We start from the raw sequence: 12,977 nt of genomic DNA, 5'->3' as shown, positions 1-12,977 counted from the left end.
TTAAGGCCTGGCGGTTTTGCAGGGACAGCAACCGGAATTGGTAAAGCTCTGAATTAAGGCTTTTTTTTATGGCTAAGGTATTATTGGCGAACTTAGTGAGAAATACAGAAAGCTGACGATAGTGGTTGGCCAATTTACCTATTCCGTAGCCTGGGATAAGAATTATACTGAATTTGTCCCCTTCACTAATGGGTACAGGGGTGGCATACAGAGACCGCCGATGCCTGGGACGGCCAGACGGGAGTTGGGCCATGACCCGAAGGGGAGGGATAAGGTATCCCACATAACAGCTTTCATGCCAGTGGTGGGGTAGCCATTTATAGGCAGAGTTACTACAGATATAAAAGGACTGGCTGTTGGCCACCTGGCCATTAAGACCCGCTTTGATTTGAGAGGCCAGAGAGGGAGGATAATATATTTGTTTTATTTTTTGGTTTTAGGCCGTTTTATTGTACAGGGGAATAGTAACATTGTTACTAGAGGAGAGATAAAATTGACAGGTGCTGTTTTTAGCAAACCAGGTATGGTTAGCAGTGGCTTCCTGGCGTTTATAAAGGAGACTTAAGGGGACGGAGCGTAGTCGGATGAGGAGGGGGTTATGGGTCGAATTTCAGTAGGGTTTTTAGGGATTAATGTTGCTGCTAAACTTGGCCTTTTTAGAACAGTTTTTTATTAAGGTGGGCTGCGTTTGCAACCGAGTGGCGTTTGCTTTTATTTATTTGTTATAGAGGTTTGACCAGTTGTGTGTGTGTGTGGCGGGGGGGGGGGGGGTCACCGTTCATGGGAAGCTGGCCGCATGGTAGGGGATCTGGGAACGTATTTAGCAGTTGGAAAGATTAAATTTCCGGGCAAAGGCTATTTTGAGGCCTTTATAGGTATTTATATAATGGGTTGTTTTTTTTTTTTTAGCGAGAGAGAGATATGGGGACTACTAGGCAAATGACATTTACTATGAGGGACCTTATGGTGTATATGCCCTTGTAGCCCTGCTCCCCACCCCCCCCCAGTGCTTATGTTTTTTTAAATAATAATTTGAGTTTAAGATTGTCGGAGGGTGACGTGGTGACGGGCTGGACGGTTCACTGTTCCGCTGGGGGAGGAGTAGGCACCGCCTTCAGGCGAGAGTGATGGATCCAGTTTTTGTGGTTTTTGACCTTTGCCGCCGTGTGGGAAACCAGCAGGATGGTGTGGGGTCCCTTTTACTTTTTTGGGGGAGGCTTGTTTTTTTAGGTACGAACAAGCACGGAGTTACCTGGCTGCAAGGAGTGGACAGGGGCATCCAATGGAAGAGGCTGGAAGTCTTTGGTATACCTGTGGAGAGAAGAGAGAACAGCAGACAGAGAGCACATATACTGAGACAAAAAACCACACTTTATTTTTTATTTTTTTGTTAGAACCGGTGTCCCATTTATAGGCCATGTCCTTTTAAACATAATTTTAAAGGGACTGAGCCCTAATTTACCCTTTGGGAGAGCGCGGACGCGGAGCAGGACAAGGGGTAGAGCATTGGGCCATCGCAGGGGGGCTTTTTGGCACACTTTTGAGAGGTGTTGCTTAAGGGTTTGATTGGTACGCTTTACCACACCACTGGCCTGCGGTCTTTAGGGCGTATGGAGTTTCCAGGGGATCTGTAAGGCATTTGAGATGTTTTGAACGATTTTTGATGTGAAGTGCGTCTCATTGTTAGATTTTATTTATTGGGGGAGTCTGAAGCGGGGAATAATTTTCTTAATGAACTTGAGGGCCACTGTTTTGGCAGTGCAATTACAGCATGGGAAGGCTTCAGGCCATCCGCTGAATTGGTTTACCAAAACGAGGAGATATTTGAACCCTTGAGTTCGGGGAAACTCAGTAAAATGTATTTGCTACACCAGTTCGGGGCCTGGAGTGGGTTCCAGGGTAGCTGGTGTTATTAGATGTCCTGGCCGGGGGTTATTCTTTTGGCAGACTAAACAGTCAGCTTGTATTTGGGTAGCCAGGGGTCGGAGTCCAGAAGTCAAGAAGTATTTTTTTATTAGCTGGATAAGGGCCTTCCTGCCGGCGTGAGTGGTTTGGTGTAGCTGCTGCAGTATTGGCTGGATCAAGCCCTTCGGTAGGAGGATCTTCCCTTCTGGGGAATGAAGCCTTTTTTTTTTTTTTGAAGACTGAGTTTGTTAGCTAGTTTTTTTTTTTTTTTTTTTTTTTTTTTAAGAGTACTGAGGGGTTGGAAGCTCCCCCACGGATGGGATGAGGGTATGCATGTGGGCATCCTCAGCTTCCGGTGGAGTCAAGGTGGCGGCATGCTTGGCTTTTCTGTCCGCCCTGGCATTGCCCCTGGCCATGTCTTCATTTTTCCTTTGTTGGGCTTTACAGCGCACCACCGCTACTTCCGAGGGGAGTTGTACGGCTTTTAGGAGCCGGAGAATTTGGGGCCCGTACTTGACTGGGGAGCCTTGGGCCGTTAGCATTCCCCTTTGCTTTTACAGGCCAGCATGAGCATGCACCACCCCAAAAGCATACTTTGAATTGGTGAAAATGTTGACCCGCTTCCCCTTTGACAGTTCGAGTGCACGGGTCAGGGCTACTAGCTCAGCCAGCTGGGCAGAGGTCCCGGTGGGCAACCTCTCGGCCTCTACGGTATCACGGAGGGTTACGACAGCATCACCCGCCCTCCTTTGCCTTTTTATGACAATGCTGCTACTATTAGTGTACCCCTCAGAATTCACATTTGGGAGCGGCTGATCCTTTAGGTCCTGGCGGCTGGAGTATTGGGCATCCGTGGTTTTTAAACAGTTGTGTTCTTGTTCCTCTGTTTCTGGCAAGAGGGTGGCTGGGTTAAGGGAGGGGCAAGACTGCAGGGTGACCTCGGGGTTCTCTAACAGCTTAGCCTGATACCGAGCAATCCGAGCCTGGGTGAGCCAGAGCCCACCCTTTGTGTTTAGAAGGGCTCGGACCATATGGGGAGTATAGATTTGCATACTCTTTTTTAATGTTAGCTTTTTAGCTTTTTTTAGTACTAGGGCAGTAGCTGCGACCGCCCGTAAACATGCCGGCCAACCCTTTGCAACCTGATCCAGTTGTTTGGAAAAATAAGCCACGGGATGTTTCCAGGTCCCCAACAACTGGGTTAGCACTTCCAGGGCTATCCCTTTTTGTTTATGTATATACAATTGAAATGGCTTAGAGAGAGCCGGCAGACCCAGGGCTGGAGCTCTTATTAGCTTCCTTTTTCATGTCTCTGCCCTGCCTCCTCCCTTGCCTTAGCTGTAACCTGATTCCGCTCCACCTTAGACAACAAGGTTTTTAGGAGGATATTACAGTTGTCCCAATCCGGTTTGTGACTACTGAGGCACCCCTCAAAGGCTGAAATAAACTGGCTTGGGTTTGTGGAGAATTCCCCAGCCTGTGTTTTAAAAGCTGCTAAGTTTATTGGATTGAAGGGCACATGGGTGTAAACTTGCACGGTGGTAGCCTGGCGTCCCTCTGCCCCTGGGGGAGCCACAACAGTCTTGAAAAAAGAACAGGAGGACTTGTGGCACCTTAGAGACTAACCCATTTATTTGAGCATAAGCTTTCGTGAGCTACAGCTCACTTCATCGGATGCATTCAGTGGAAAATACAGTGAGGAGATTTATATACACACAGAACATGGAAAAATGGGTGAGGCTGGTTCACCTGCACATCTACCAATGTGATATATGCCATCATGTGCCAGCAATGCCCCTCTGCCATGTACATTGGTCAAACTGGACAGTCTCTACACAAAAGAATAAATGGACACAAATCAGATGTCAAGAATTATAACATCAGTCTCTCTGGTCACTCGATTTCTGACCTAAAAGTGGCTATTCTTCAGCGAAAAGACTTCAGAAACAGACTCCAATGAGAGACTGCTGAATTGGAATTAATTTGCAAATTGGATACAATTAACTTAGGCTTGAATAGAGACTGGGAGTGGTTGAGTCATTATACAAAGTAAAACTATTTCCCCTTGTTTATTCCTCCCCCCCCCTCCCCCCCCCCCCCGCCCCACTGTTCCTCAGACGTTCTTGTTAACTGCTGGAAATGGCCCACCTTGATTATCACTACAAAAGGTTTTCTTCCCTCCCCCCACTCTCCTGCTGGTAATAGCTCATCTTAAGTGATCACTCTCCTTACAGTGTGCATGATAAACACCCATTTTTTCATGTTCTATGTGTATATAAATCTCCTCAGTGTATTTTCCACTGAATGCATCCAATGAAGTGAGCTGTAGCTCACAAAAGCTCATGCTCAAATAAATTGGTTAGTCTCTAAGGTGCCACAAGTCCTCCTGTTCTTTTTGCGAATACAGACTGACACGGCTGCTACTCTGACAACGGTCTTGGTAATTAAAGGATAGAGTCCCACTGAGGGGGCAATCTCGGTAACCCGAGGCGTCCTACCCTTATCAGGTGGGGGTGTGGGGGCCGAAGGGGACACCGAATCTGCCATTACAACATTGGGGGGGTTCTGAGGGCTAACATTAGCAACTACCGGTCCTGTTGGAGTTAAATTACAGCTCTGTAGAATGTCTGTTTTATTTTTTAAAGCCATAAATGCTTGTGCATACAGATGTTTATTCCATTTAGTTGTTTGCTGACAAAACAGAACTAATTGGAGGATCGTATTATAATTGATTGACCCTCCCGGTGGCCACCGTTCCTGGTCCTTTAGCCAATATTGAGGCCAGTTTACTATACAAAACCTTTTTAATTTGCTTTTTGTTATTGGATTTGATTTAAACACTTTTTAGTTTGCTAGAATGCATTCTAGGGGCGTGCACTGTGCCCTGCCTATAGTACTCTGTCCCTGTCCTATATTTCTGGACGACTTTGGGCGTTCCCAGGTCTTAACAGAGAAAGTCCAGACCACTGGACTGTTCCTACCTTTTTCAAGGGACTGGTTCCTCACCGTCGCCTGCAGTTGCTTCTCCACGATAAGGGCGCGTTGCACCGTTGTGCCCTCCGGGGTCGAGCAAATCGCGTCTCCTCCGAGGCCTCCCGATGAACTCACCGGTGCGCGCTGGGCGTCGGTTGTCGCTGCAATCCGTCGACCGCCGGGAGGGGTCCGGGCAAGGCTAAATAGCAGCCTCGAGTCCCTTCGTGGTCGTCAAGAACTGTTGCCGGCACAGAGTACCCAAGGCAAGCAGCAGCTGGGTTTGTTGCCCGGTGTGCGTCGCGCCAATGACCACAACGGGGTGGAGAAGCAGAGAGATTTATTTGCCGCTTTAAATAGGGCGCAGGGAGACTGAACTGTCTCAAATCCTGCAGCCCCGAATGCAGATTCCGGTATACATTTATACCTTTGCTTATTTTATTACATAAGCTTATGCAGCTAATTCCCTGTTGCCCCGCACAATACCGTAGCCAATTAGCTAAAGCAGCCAGTTGTGGTTTTTTTTAGTAGCATTGCCCGAGCCTTGCCTCATTTGGGTTTATTTGTTACTAGTTTTTGCTAAACATTTCTGCCTTATCTAGACGTTTCCCAGGCCGAAGCTGGCCTTGGCTAGTGAGCCGCGTGCAGACCTGTCTGTTTGTGTGCTAGCTTCCTCAGGGTTGGGCAGGGTCTCCGAAAGTTCAAGCAGCAGAGGGGCTTCAGCTTGCCTGGGCCCAGAGCACGAGGGCTTCACGGATACTCGTGGTTTTTATTTTTCCGAGTTACCTAGAGTAGTGCCCAGTGTCACCACCTACAGAGAGACTCTGTCACTACCTACAGAGAGAAGCCTGCAGCCGCAGCCCAGACCAGCACTGACTTCTCTGTCGCAGCATCACAGAAATGTGGGCTGGAAGGGACCTCGAGAGGCCGTTTAGTCCAGCCCCCTGTGCTGAGGCAGGGCCAAGTAACCCTGGACCAGCCCTGACAGGGGTTTGTCCAACCTGGTCTTAAAAACCTCCAGTGACGGTGATCTCACACCCTCCCTTGGAAGCCTGTTCCAGAGCTTAACTGCCCTGAGAGTTAGAAAGTTTTTCCTGATAGCTAACCGAAATCTTCCTTCCTGCAGATTACATCCATGACTTCCTGTCCTACCTCCAGTGGCCATGGAGAACACTTGATCACTGTCCTCTTTCTAACAGCCCTTAGCATATCTGAAGGCTGTTACCCCGAGTCTCCTTTCCTGAAGAGTAGCCATGCCCAGTATTTTGACCTCCTCGCAGGTCAGGTTCTCTAACCCTTTATCGCTTTGTTGCTTTCCTCTGGACTCCCTCCAACTTGTGCACATCTTTTCTGAAAGGAAACTGCAAACTTTGCCACCTCACTGTTTACTCCTTTCTCCAGATCATTGATGGGTATGTTGAATAGGACTGGTCCCAGTACAGACCCCTGGGGGACACCACTATTTACCTCTCTCCCTTCTGAAAATGGACCATTTATTCCAACCCTTTGTTTCCTATCTTTTAACTGGAGTGCCTGGGAATGCTTTCAGGATCATCTAGCGATCTTTCATTTAATTTAATGACAAGCTGTCACGGAGTGTGGGGGAGTCCGGGCCCTGCACCCCTCTTCCTGAGATTCACCGTGACTCTCAGCCAGCCAGTAAAACAGAAGGTTTATTGGACAATAGGAACACAGTCTAAAAGAGAGCTTGTGGGTACAACCAGGACCCCTCAGTGAAGTCCTTCTGTGGGGCAGGGAGCTTAGACCCCAGCCCTGGGGTTTCCTGCATTCTACCACCCAGCATCAAAACTGAAACCAAACCCGCCCCCAGCAGGCTCTCTCCTGCAGCCTTTGTCCAGTTTCCCGGGCAGAGGTGTCACCTCCCCCTCCCCGTCCTGGCTCAGGTTACAGGCTCTCAGGTCTCCCATCCCCATGAAACTCCCCTGCCACATTCCCAGGTCAACACTCCCCCCTCCCTGCTGCGTCCCATCTCTCCCCCCTTCGAGTCTGAGCTGAGCGGGGTCACTCTGACCAGTAACCTGGGAAAGTTCAGGGCCCCCTGTCCGGGACAGCGCATCCGCTATCATGTTGGCACTTCCCTTCACGTGGACCACGTCCATGTCGTAATCTTACAGGAGCAGGCTCCACCTCAGGAGCTTGGCGTTGGCTCCTTTCATCTGGTGCAGCCAGGTCAGGGGAGAGTGGTCGGTGTACACGGTGAAGTGTTGCCCGAAGAGCTAGGGCTCTAGTTTCGTGAGGGCCCACACCATGGCCAGGCACTCCTTCTCGATGGCCGTGTAGTGTTGCTCCCGGGGTAGCAACTTCTTGCTCAGGTACACGATGGGGTGTCTCTCCCCCTTTTCATCCTCCTGCATTAACACCGCCCCCGTCCCGTGTCGGAGGCGTCGGTGAACACCATAAAGGGCTTGTCAAAGTCTGGGTTTGCCAGAACCGGGCCACTGACCAGAGCCTCCTTCAGCGCCTGGAAAGCTTCCTGGCACTGCTCGGTCCAGACCACTTTGTCTGGCTTCCCCTTCTTGCACAGCTCAGTGATGGGGGCGGCTATGGCGCTTAAGCAGGGCAGAAACCTTCGATAGTATCCTGCCAACCCAATAAAGGCTTGGACCTGCTTTTTGGTGTGGGGAGCGGGCCAATCTCTGATCACCTCCACCGTAGCTGGTTCCGGCTTTAGATGGCCGCTCCCCACCCGATGGCCCAGGTAAGATACTTCCGCCATCCCCACCTTGCACTTTTCAGCTTTTATGGTCAGCCCAGCCCCCTGGAGTCGGTCCAGCACTTGTTCAGCATGTCCCGGACCTCTCTTTCCAGGTCCTGAGCAGTTTTCCCTGTGACTCGGAAGGGGGAGCATCTTATCGGCAGGTGTGACCCTGTCTGCACCCGGTGGACAGTCAGATTAGTGCCTCCAGGCTGGTTGGAAAACAGCTGTCGGAGCGGATACAGCACCCCCCTGATCTCAGCTTGCTGGGCAGGGGTTAGCTGATCCGAGAGGGGAATTGTTTCCAGGGGGGAACCAGCTCTGGTCCCAGGGAATAGATCTACTAAAGGGTCATCTCCCTGCTCCTCCCACTGTCCACACATGGCCAACACCACATTCCCCCTGGCATAATATGGCTTCATCATATTCACATGGTACACCCGGCGGTGGTGCGCCCGGTTCGACAGCTCCACCACATAGTTTACCTCATTGAGCTGCTTGACAACCTTGAAAGGGCCCTCCCAGGCAGCCTGTAGTTTGTTCTTTCTCACGGGGATGAGAACCATCACCGGATCCCCGGTGGCGTAGGCATGGGCCCGCGCCGTGCTGTCATACCAGACCTTCTGCTTCTTCTAGGCTCTGGCCAGATTCTCCCTGGCCAGGCCCATGAGTTCAGCCAGTGTCTCTCGGAAGATCAGGACATACTCCACCACTGACTCTCCATCGGGAGTGGCCTGCCCCTCCCATTCGTCTCTCATCAGGTCCAGGGGGCCCCTTACCCTCCTTCCATATAACAGTTCGAAAGGCGAAAATCCGGTAGACTCCTGGGGCACCTCCCTTTACGCGAACAGCAGGTGAGGTAAGTACTTGTCCCAATCCTGTGGGTGCTGGTTCATAAAGGTTTTCAGCATCGTCTTTAGCGTCCCGTTAAACCTCTCCACCAGCCCATTGGACTGGGTGTTATAAGCTGAGGCCCAGTTGTGCCGGACCCCACATTTCTCCCACAAGCACCGGAGCAGGGCCGACATGAAGTTGGAGCCTTGGTCTGTCAAGACTTCCTTGGGGAACCCCACTTGGCTGAAAATGGTCAGGAGCACATCTGCCATGGTGTCTGCTTCAATGGAAGCTAAGGGCACTGCCTCGGGGTAGCGGGTGGCAAAATCTACCACCACCAGAATGTATTTCTTCCCCGACCAGGTCGTCTTGCTCAGAGGTCCCACTATGTCCATGGCCACCTTCTGGAAAGGTTCCTCTATGATGGGCAAAGGTCTCAACGCCGCTTTCCCCTTGTCCCGGGCCTTCCCCACCCTCTGACAGGGGTCACAGGATCGGCAATACTGCCGGACGGTGGTAACGACCCCAGGCCAGTAAAAGCTCTGTAGCAACCTCTGCCGGGTGCGCCGGATTCCCTGGTGCCCTGCGAGGGGGATGTCATGGGCCAGGTACAGTAGCTTGCGGCGATACTTCTGGGGGACCACCAGCTGCCTCCTGATCCCACAGGATTCCCCTTCCCCTGGGGGAGCCCATTCTCGGTACAGGAACCCCTTCTCCCACAGGAACCTCTCCTGGCAGCCTCTCCTCATGGTCCGTCCCACACTGAGGTCGGCCAGATCCCTGAGCTTCCGCAAGGAGGGATCTTCCCTCAACTCGGCCTGGAACTCAGCGGCTGGGGAAGGGATGGGTGCCTGCTCTCTCTCGCTGGCCAGGTTTGAGGCCACAGCCTCTCTGAGCCGTGCCCCTCGGCGCTCCCTCCCCACCAGGGTAGGGTCCTGCGCCTCCGGTGTGGTACCCTCCCCAAGGCAGGGCATAATGCCCGTCGCAGGCTCTAGCTACGGGTCACAACCAGGGCGGTCTGGGGGTTGCTTGGCCAGTCCTCTAGGTCTCCCCCCATCAAAACCTCAGTGGGCAAATGGAGGTGTACCCCCACATCCTTGGGGCCCTCCTTGGCCCCCCATTTCAGGTGTACCCTTGCCACGGGCACCTTAAATGGGGTCCCACCCACCCCCGTCAGGGTCAGGTAGGTGTTGGGCACCACCCGATCTGGGGCCACCACCTTGGGCCGGGCCAGCGTCACCTCCGCGCCCATATCCCAGTATCCATTGACCTTCCTCCCATCCACCTTCAGGGGAACAAGGCACTCTCTCCGGAGGGACAGCCCCGCGCCCACCCTGTAAACCGAGCACCCTGAGTCCAGAGCATCCAGCCCTCCAGAGGAGCTGGCCTGGGGTATTCTTCCCTCCTGAGCAGGTGGTAAGCTGGCAGCCCCCCTTTCCTGGGTCGTCTGCCCCTCGCTCAGCTGGGTCCCTACCCAGTTAACCCTGGGTAGGTTGGGTCTGCTCAGTTTGTCCCTAAGCCTGGGGCACTGGGTCCGTACGTGGTCTCTCTGGCCACAGTGATAGCAGCTCAGGTCACGTTGGTCCCCTCGAGCGGGTCGGACGGTCCTGACGCCAGGCGTTCCCCTTGGGAGGGGGTTCTCCATATTTCCCCGCTGTGAGGTCCCATGGTGACTCTCTCTCTGCATCGGGGGGGGGGGGGGGGGGGGGGGGGGGGGGGGGCCTGTTCTTTTGGGACTCCTCCCGGCTACCCCCGACCGACTGTTCACAAACTCGTCGGCCAGCTGCCCTGCGTGCTGGGGGTTCTCGAGCTTTTTGTCCACCAGCCACAGCCTCAGGTCGGAAGGGCACTGTTTATACAGTTGCTCCGGTACGATTAGGTCAAGCAGGTCCTCTTTAGCTTGGGCCCCCGCTGTCCACTTGCGGGCACATCCCTGCATCCTGTTGACCAGTTGTAGGTAGGTGACCTCAGGCGTTTTATACTGACTCTGGAACGTTCTCCGGTACATCTCGGGGGTCAGCCCAAACTCACGGAGCAGGGCCTGTTTGAACAGTTCATAGTCCCCTGCCTCCGCCCCTGTCATTCGGCTGTACACCTCCACGGCTTTGGGGTCCAGTAAGGGGGTGAGGAACTGGAGCCTGTCTGCAGGGTCAACCCTGTGCATCTCGCAGGCATTCTCAAAGGCCGCCAGGAAGCTATCTATGTCCTCCCCCTCCTTCCGCTGGGCCAGGAAGCACTTATCAAAGCTCCTTGCAGTCTTGGGTCCCCCCTCACTCGCCGCAGCCGGGACCCCTCTGCTCCTCAGCCTGGCCAGCTCCAGCTCATGCTGTGTTTGTTTCTCCTTCTCCTGACGTTCATGTTGACATTGTTTTTCATGATCCTCCAGCTCCCTCATTTTCATCTCCCTCTCCCATTCCAGCTGCATCCGCTCCAGGGATGGGGAGCTCTGCCCGTAGGATCCCCCGCTGGCTGCCGGGGTCAGGGTGCCCTTGGTATTTGCCGGGCTTCCCCCAACCCCTCCCCCAGGCATAGGTAGGAAGGGTCTCGGGATGTCCTGGGCAGCAGTCTGACCCCTCCCAGCCCGGTCAGGCCCCAGGGCCCATGCTGCGTCCCCCGGGCGGCTTCCCTCAGGGACAGGGATCGGGTCATCCAAGCGATCCCTCTCCTCCAGCTGGGCAATCAGCTGTTCCTTGGTGGACCTCCCGATGCGCAGCCCCCTCTGCCTGCACAGCTCCACCAGGTCGCTCTTAAGGCGTTTAGCGTACATCTCCCTGCTGGCCACTCGCAGGCCGGGCAGCTGTCCACGGTTTCCAGGAAAAGCCCCTAGTGTGCCAGTCCTTCTTGAGGTCACCACCTCTTTGCCAGGGTCGAGCTGCAGACTCCTCCGCCCCTGGGACCGCTCGCTGCAATCTCCCGGGGAACCCTGTTAGTGCAAAAGTCCTTCTCTCTGGTCACACACTCCCAGGGGTTAACCGCCCCCTGGAACCGTCTCTCTCTGAATCTTCAGCACGCCTGGTCCCCGTCAATCCCCCTTCGTTTTACTGCTCCCCAGTCACTTACTGCAGGAAGCGCCGTTCACGGGGTGCAGTAGATCCCACCGCTGCCACCAGTTGTCACGGAGTGTGGGGGAGTCCAGGCCCTGCACCCCTCTTCCTGGGATTCACTGAGACTCTCAGCCAGCCAGTAAAACAGAAGGTTTATTGGACAATAGGAACACAATCTAAAATAGGGCTTGTGGGCACAACCAGGACCCCACAGTGAAGTCCTTCTGGGGGCAGGGAGCTTAGACCCAGCCCTGGGGCTCCCTGTGTTCCTCCACCCAGCCCCAAACTGAAAGCAAACTCCCCCTCAGCAGGCTCCCTCCTGCAGTCTTTGACCAGTTTCCCAGGCAGAGGTGTTACCTCCCCAGCCCCATCCTGGCTCAGGTTACAAGCTCTCAGGTCTCCCAGTGAAACTCCCCTGCCACATTCCCAGGTCAACACTCCCCCCTCCCTGCTGCGTCACACCCTGTCTTTAGGGAATTTCATCTTGCCGGATTCACAGCAGATCTCCAATGTGTCAGCATTGTTTTGAACTCTAATCCTCTCCTCCAAGGGCTTCCAACCCCTCCCGGCCTGGTGTCATTTACAAACTTTATAAACGTATTTTCCACTCCATTATCCACGTCACTGATGAAAATATTGAGTAGTACCAGACCCAGGACTGACCCCACGGGACCCCACTAGATACAGCTTCCCAGTTTGACAGTGAACCATTGATAACTCCTCTTTGAGTATGCTCTTCCCACCTGTTCTGCACCCACCATATAATAACTTCACGTAGACCACGTTCCCCTAGTTTACATATGAGACTGTCAGGTGGGACTGTATCAAAGCCTTACTAAGTCCAAGATCTATCAAGTCTACTGCTTCCCCCAGCTGTTGTAGGAAGAGAGCCTAAGAGACAAGCCTTTGTATCAGAGGCCTGGTATGAGGCCGGAGCTAAAGTAGTGGCCAAGCTTTGCTGATACAAAGCAAAGTTGGCAAAAGTCGGGCTGTGAGCAAACGCCAGGCTCTGCCTGCGAGCAAGTTCACAGACTGCGGCAAGAACAGGGCTGATCTTGCAGAAACGCACATTCCTAAGACGTGCTCGGCACAGCGCATTCACATAGACACGTTCCAGAAGTGTGGTACCAGAACATTCCAGGATCAAGGATGGTACAAAAATATTCCCCAAGGAGAACAAGAACACACTGACCCCATCCTCCTGGAGCTCTGTGAGATAATTGCTAAGGGTTCGGAGACCGCTTCAGCCAGTTCCTTAGTTACCCCAGGGTGAATCATGCTGAGGTCCTAGGTGTGACGCAGCAGGGAGTGGGGCAGATTTGACCTGGGGATGTGGCAGGGGAGTTTCATTGGGGATGGGAGGCTTCCCTTGAGGGAAGAAACCTGAGCCTGTAACCTGAGCCAGGAGGGGAGTTGGGGCGAGGTGACACCTTTTGCCCGGGAAACTGGACAAAGGCTGGAGGAGGAGCTGGGGGAAGGTTGGGGGAGACGGCTGGAGGGCTTTCTAG

General features: G+C 53.3%; 1 protein-coding gene across 5 annotated transcripts in view; it reads left to right on the top strand.

Moving 5' to 3' along the window:
* The window catches only part of LOC102936782 (receptor-type tyrosine-protein phosphatase kappa), a 94,376-nt gene that overhangs the window by 33,631 nt on the left and 47,768 nt on the right, over positions 1-12,977 (top strand). The window lies entirely within an intron of this gene.

This window comes from Chelonia mydas, chromosome 5 (assembly GCF_015237465.2).
Source record: "Chelonia mydas isolate rCheMyd1 chromosome 5, rCheMyd1.pri.v2, whole genome shotgun sequence".
NCBI classification, from domain to species: domain Eukaryota; kingdom Metazoa; phylum Chordata; order Testudines; family Cheloniidae; genus Chelonia; species Chelonia mydas.
This window is presented reverse-complemented; position numbering and strand designations above follow the sequence as displayed.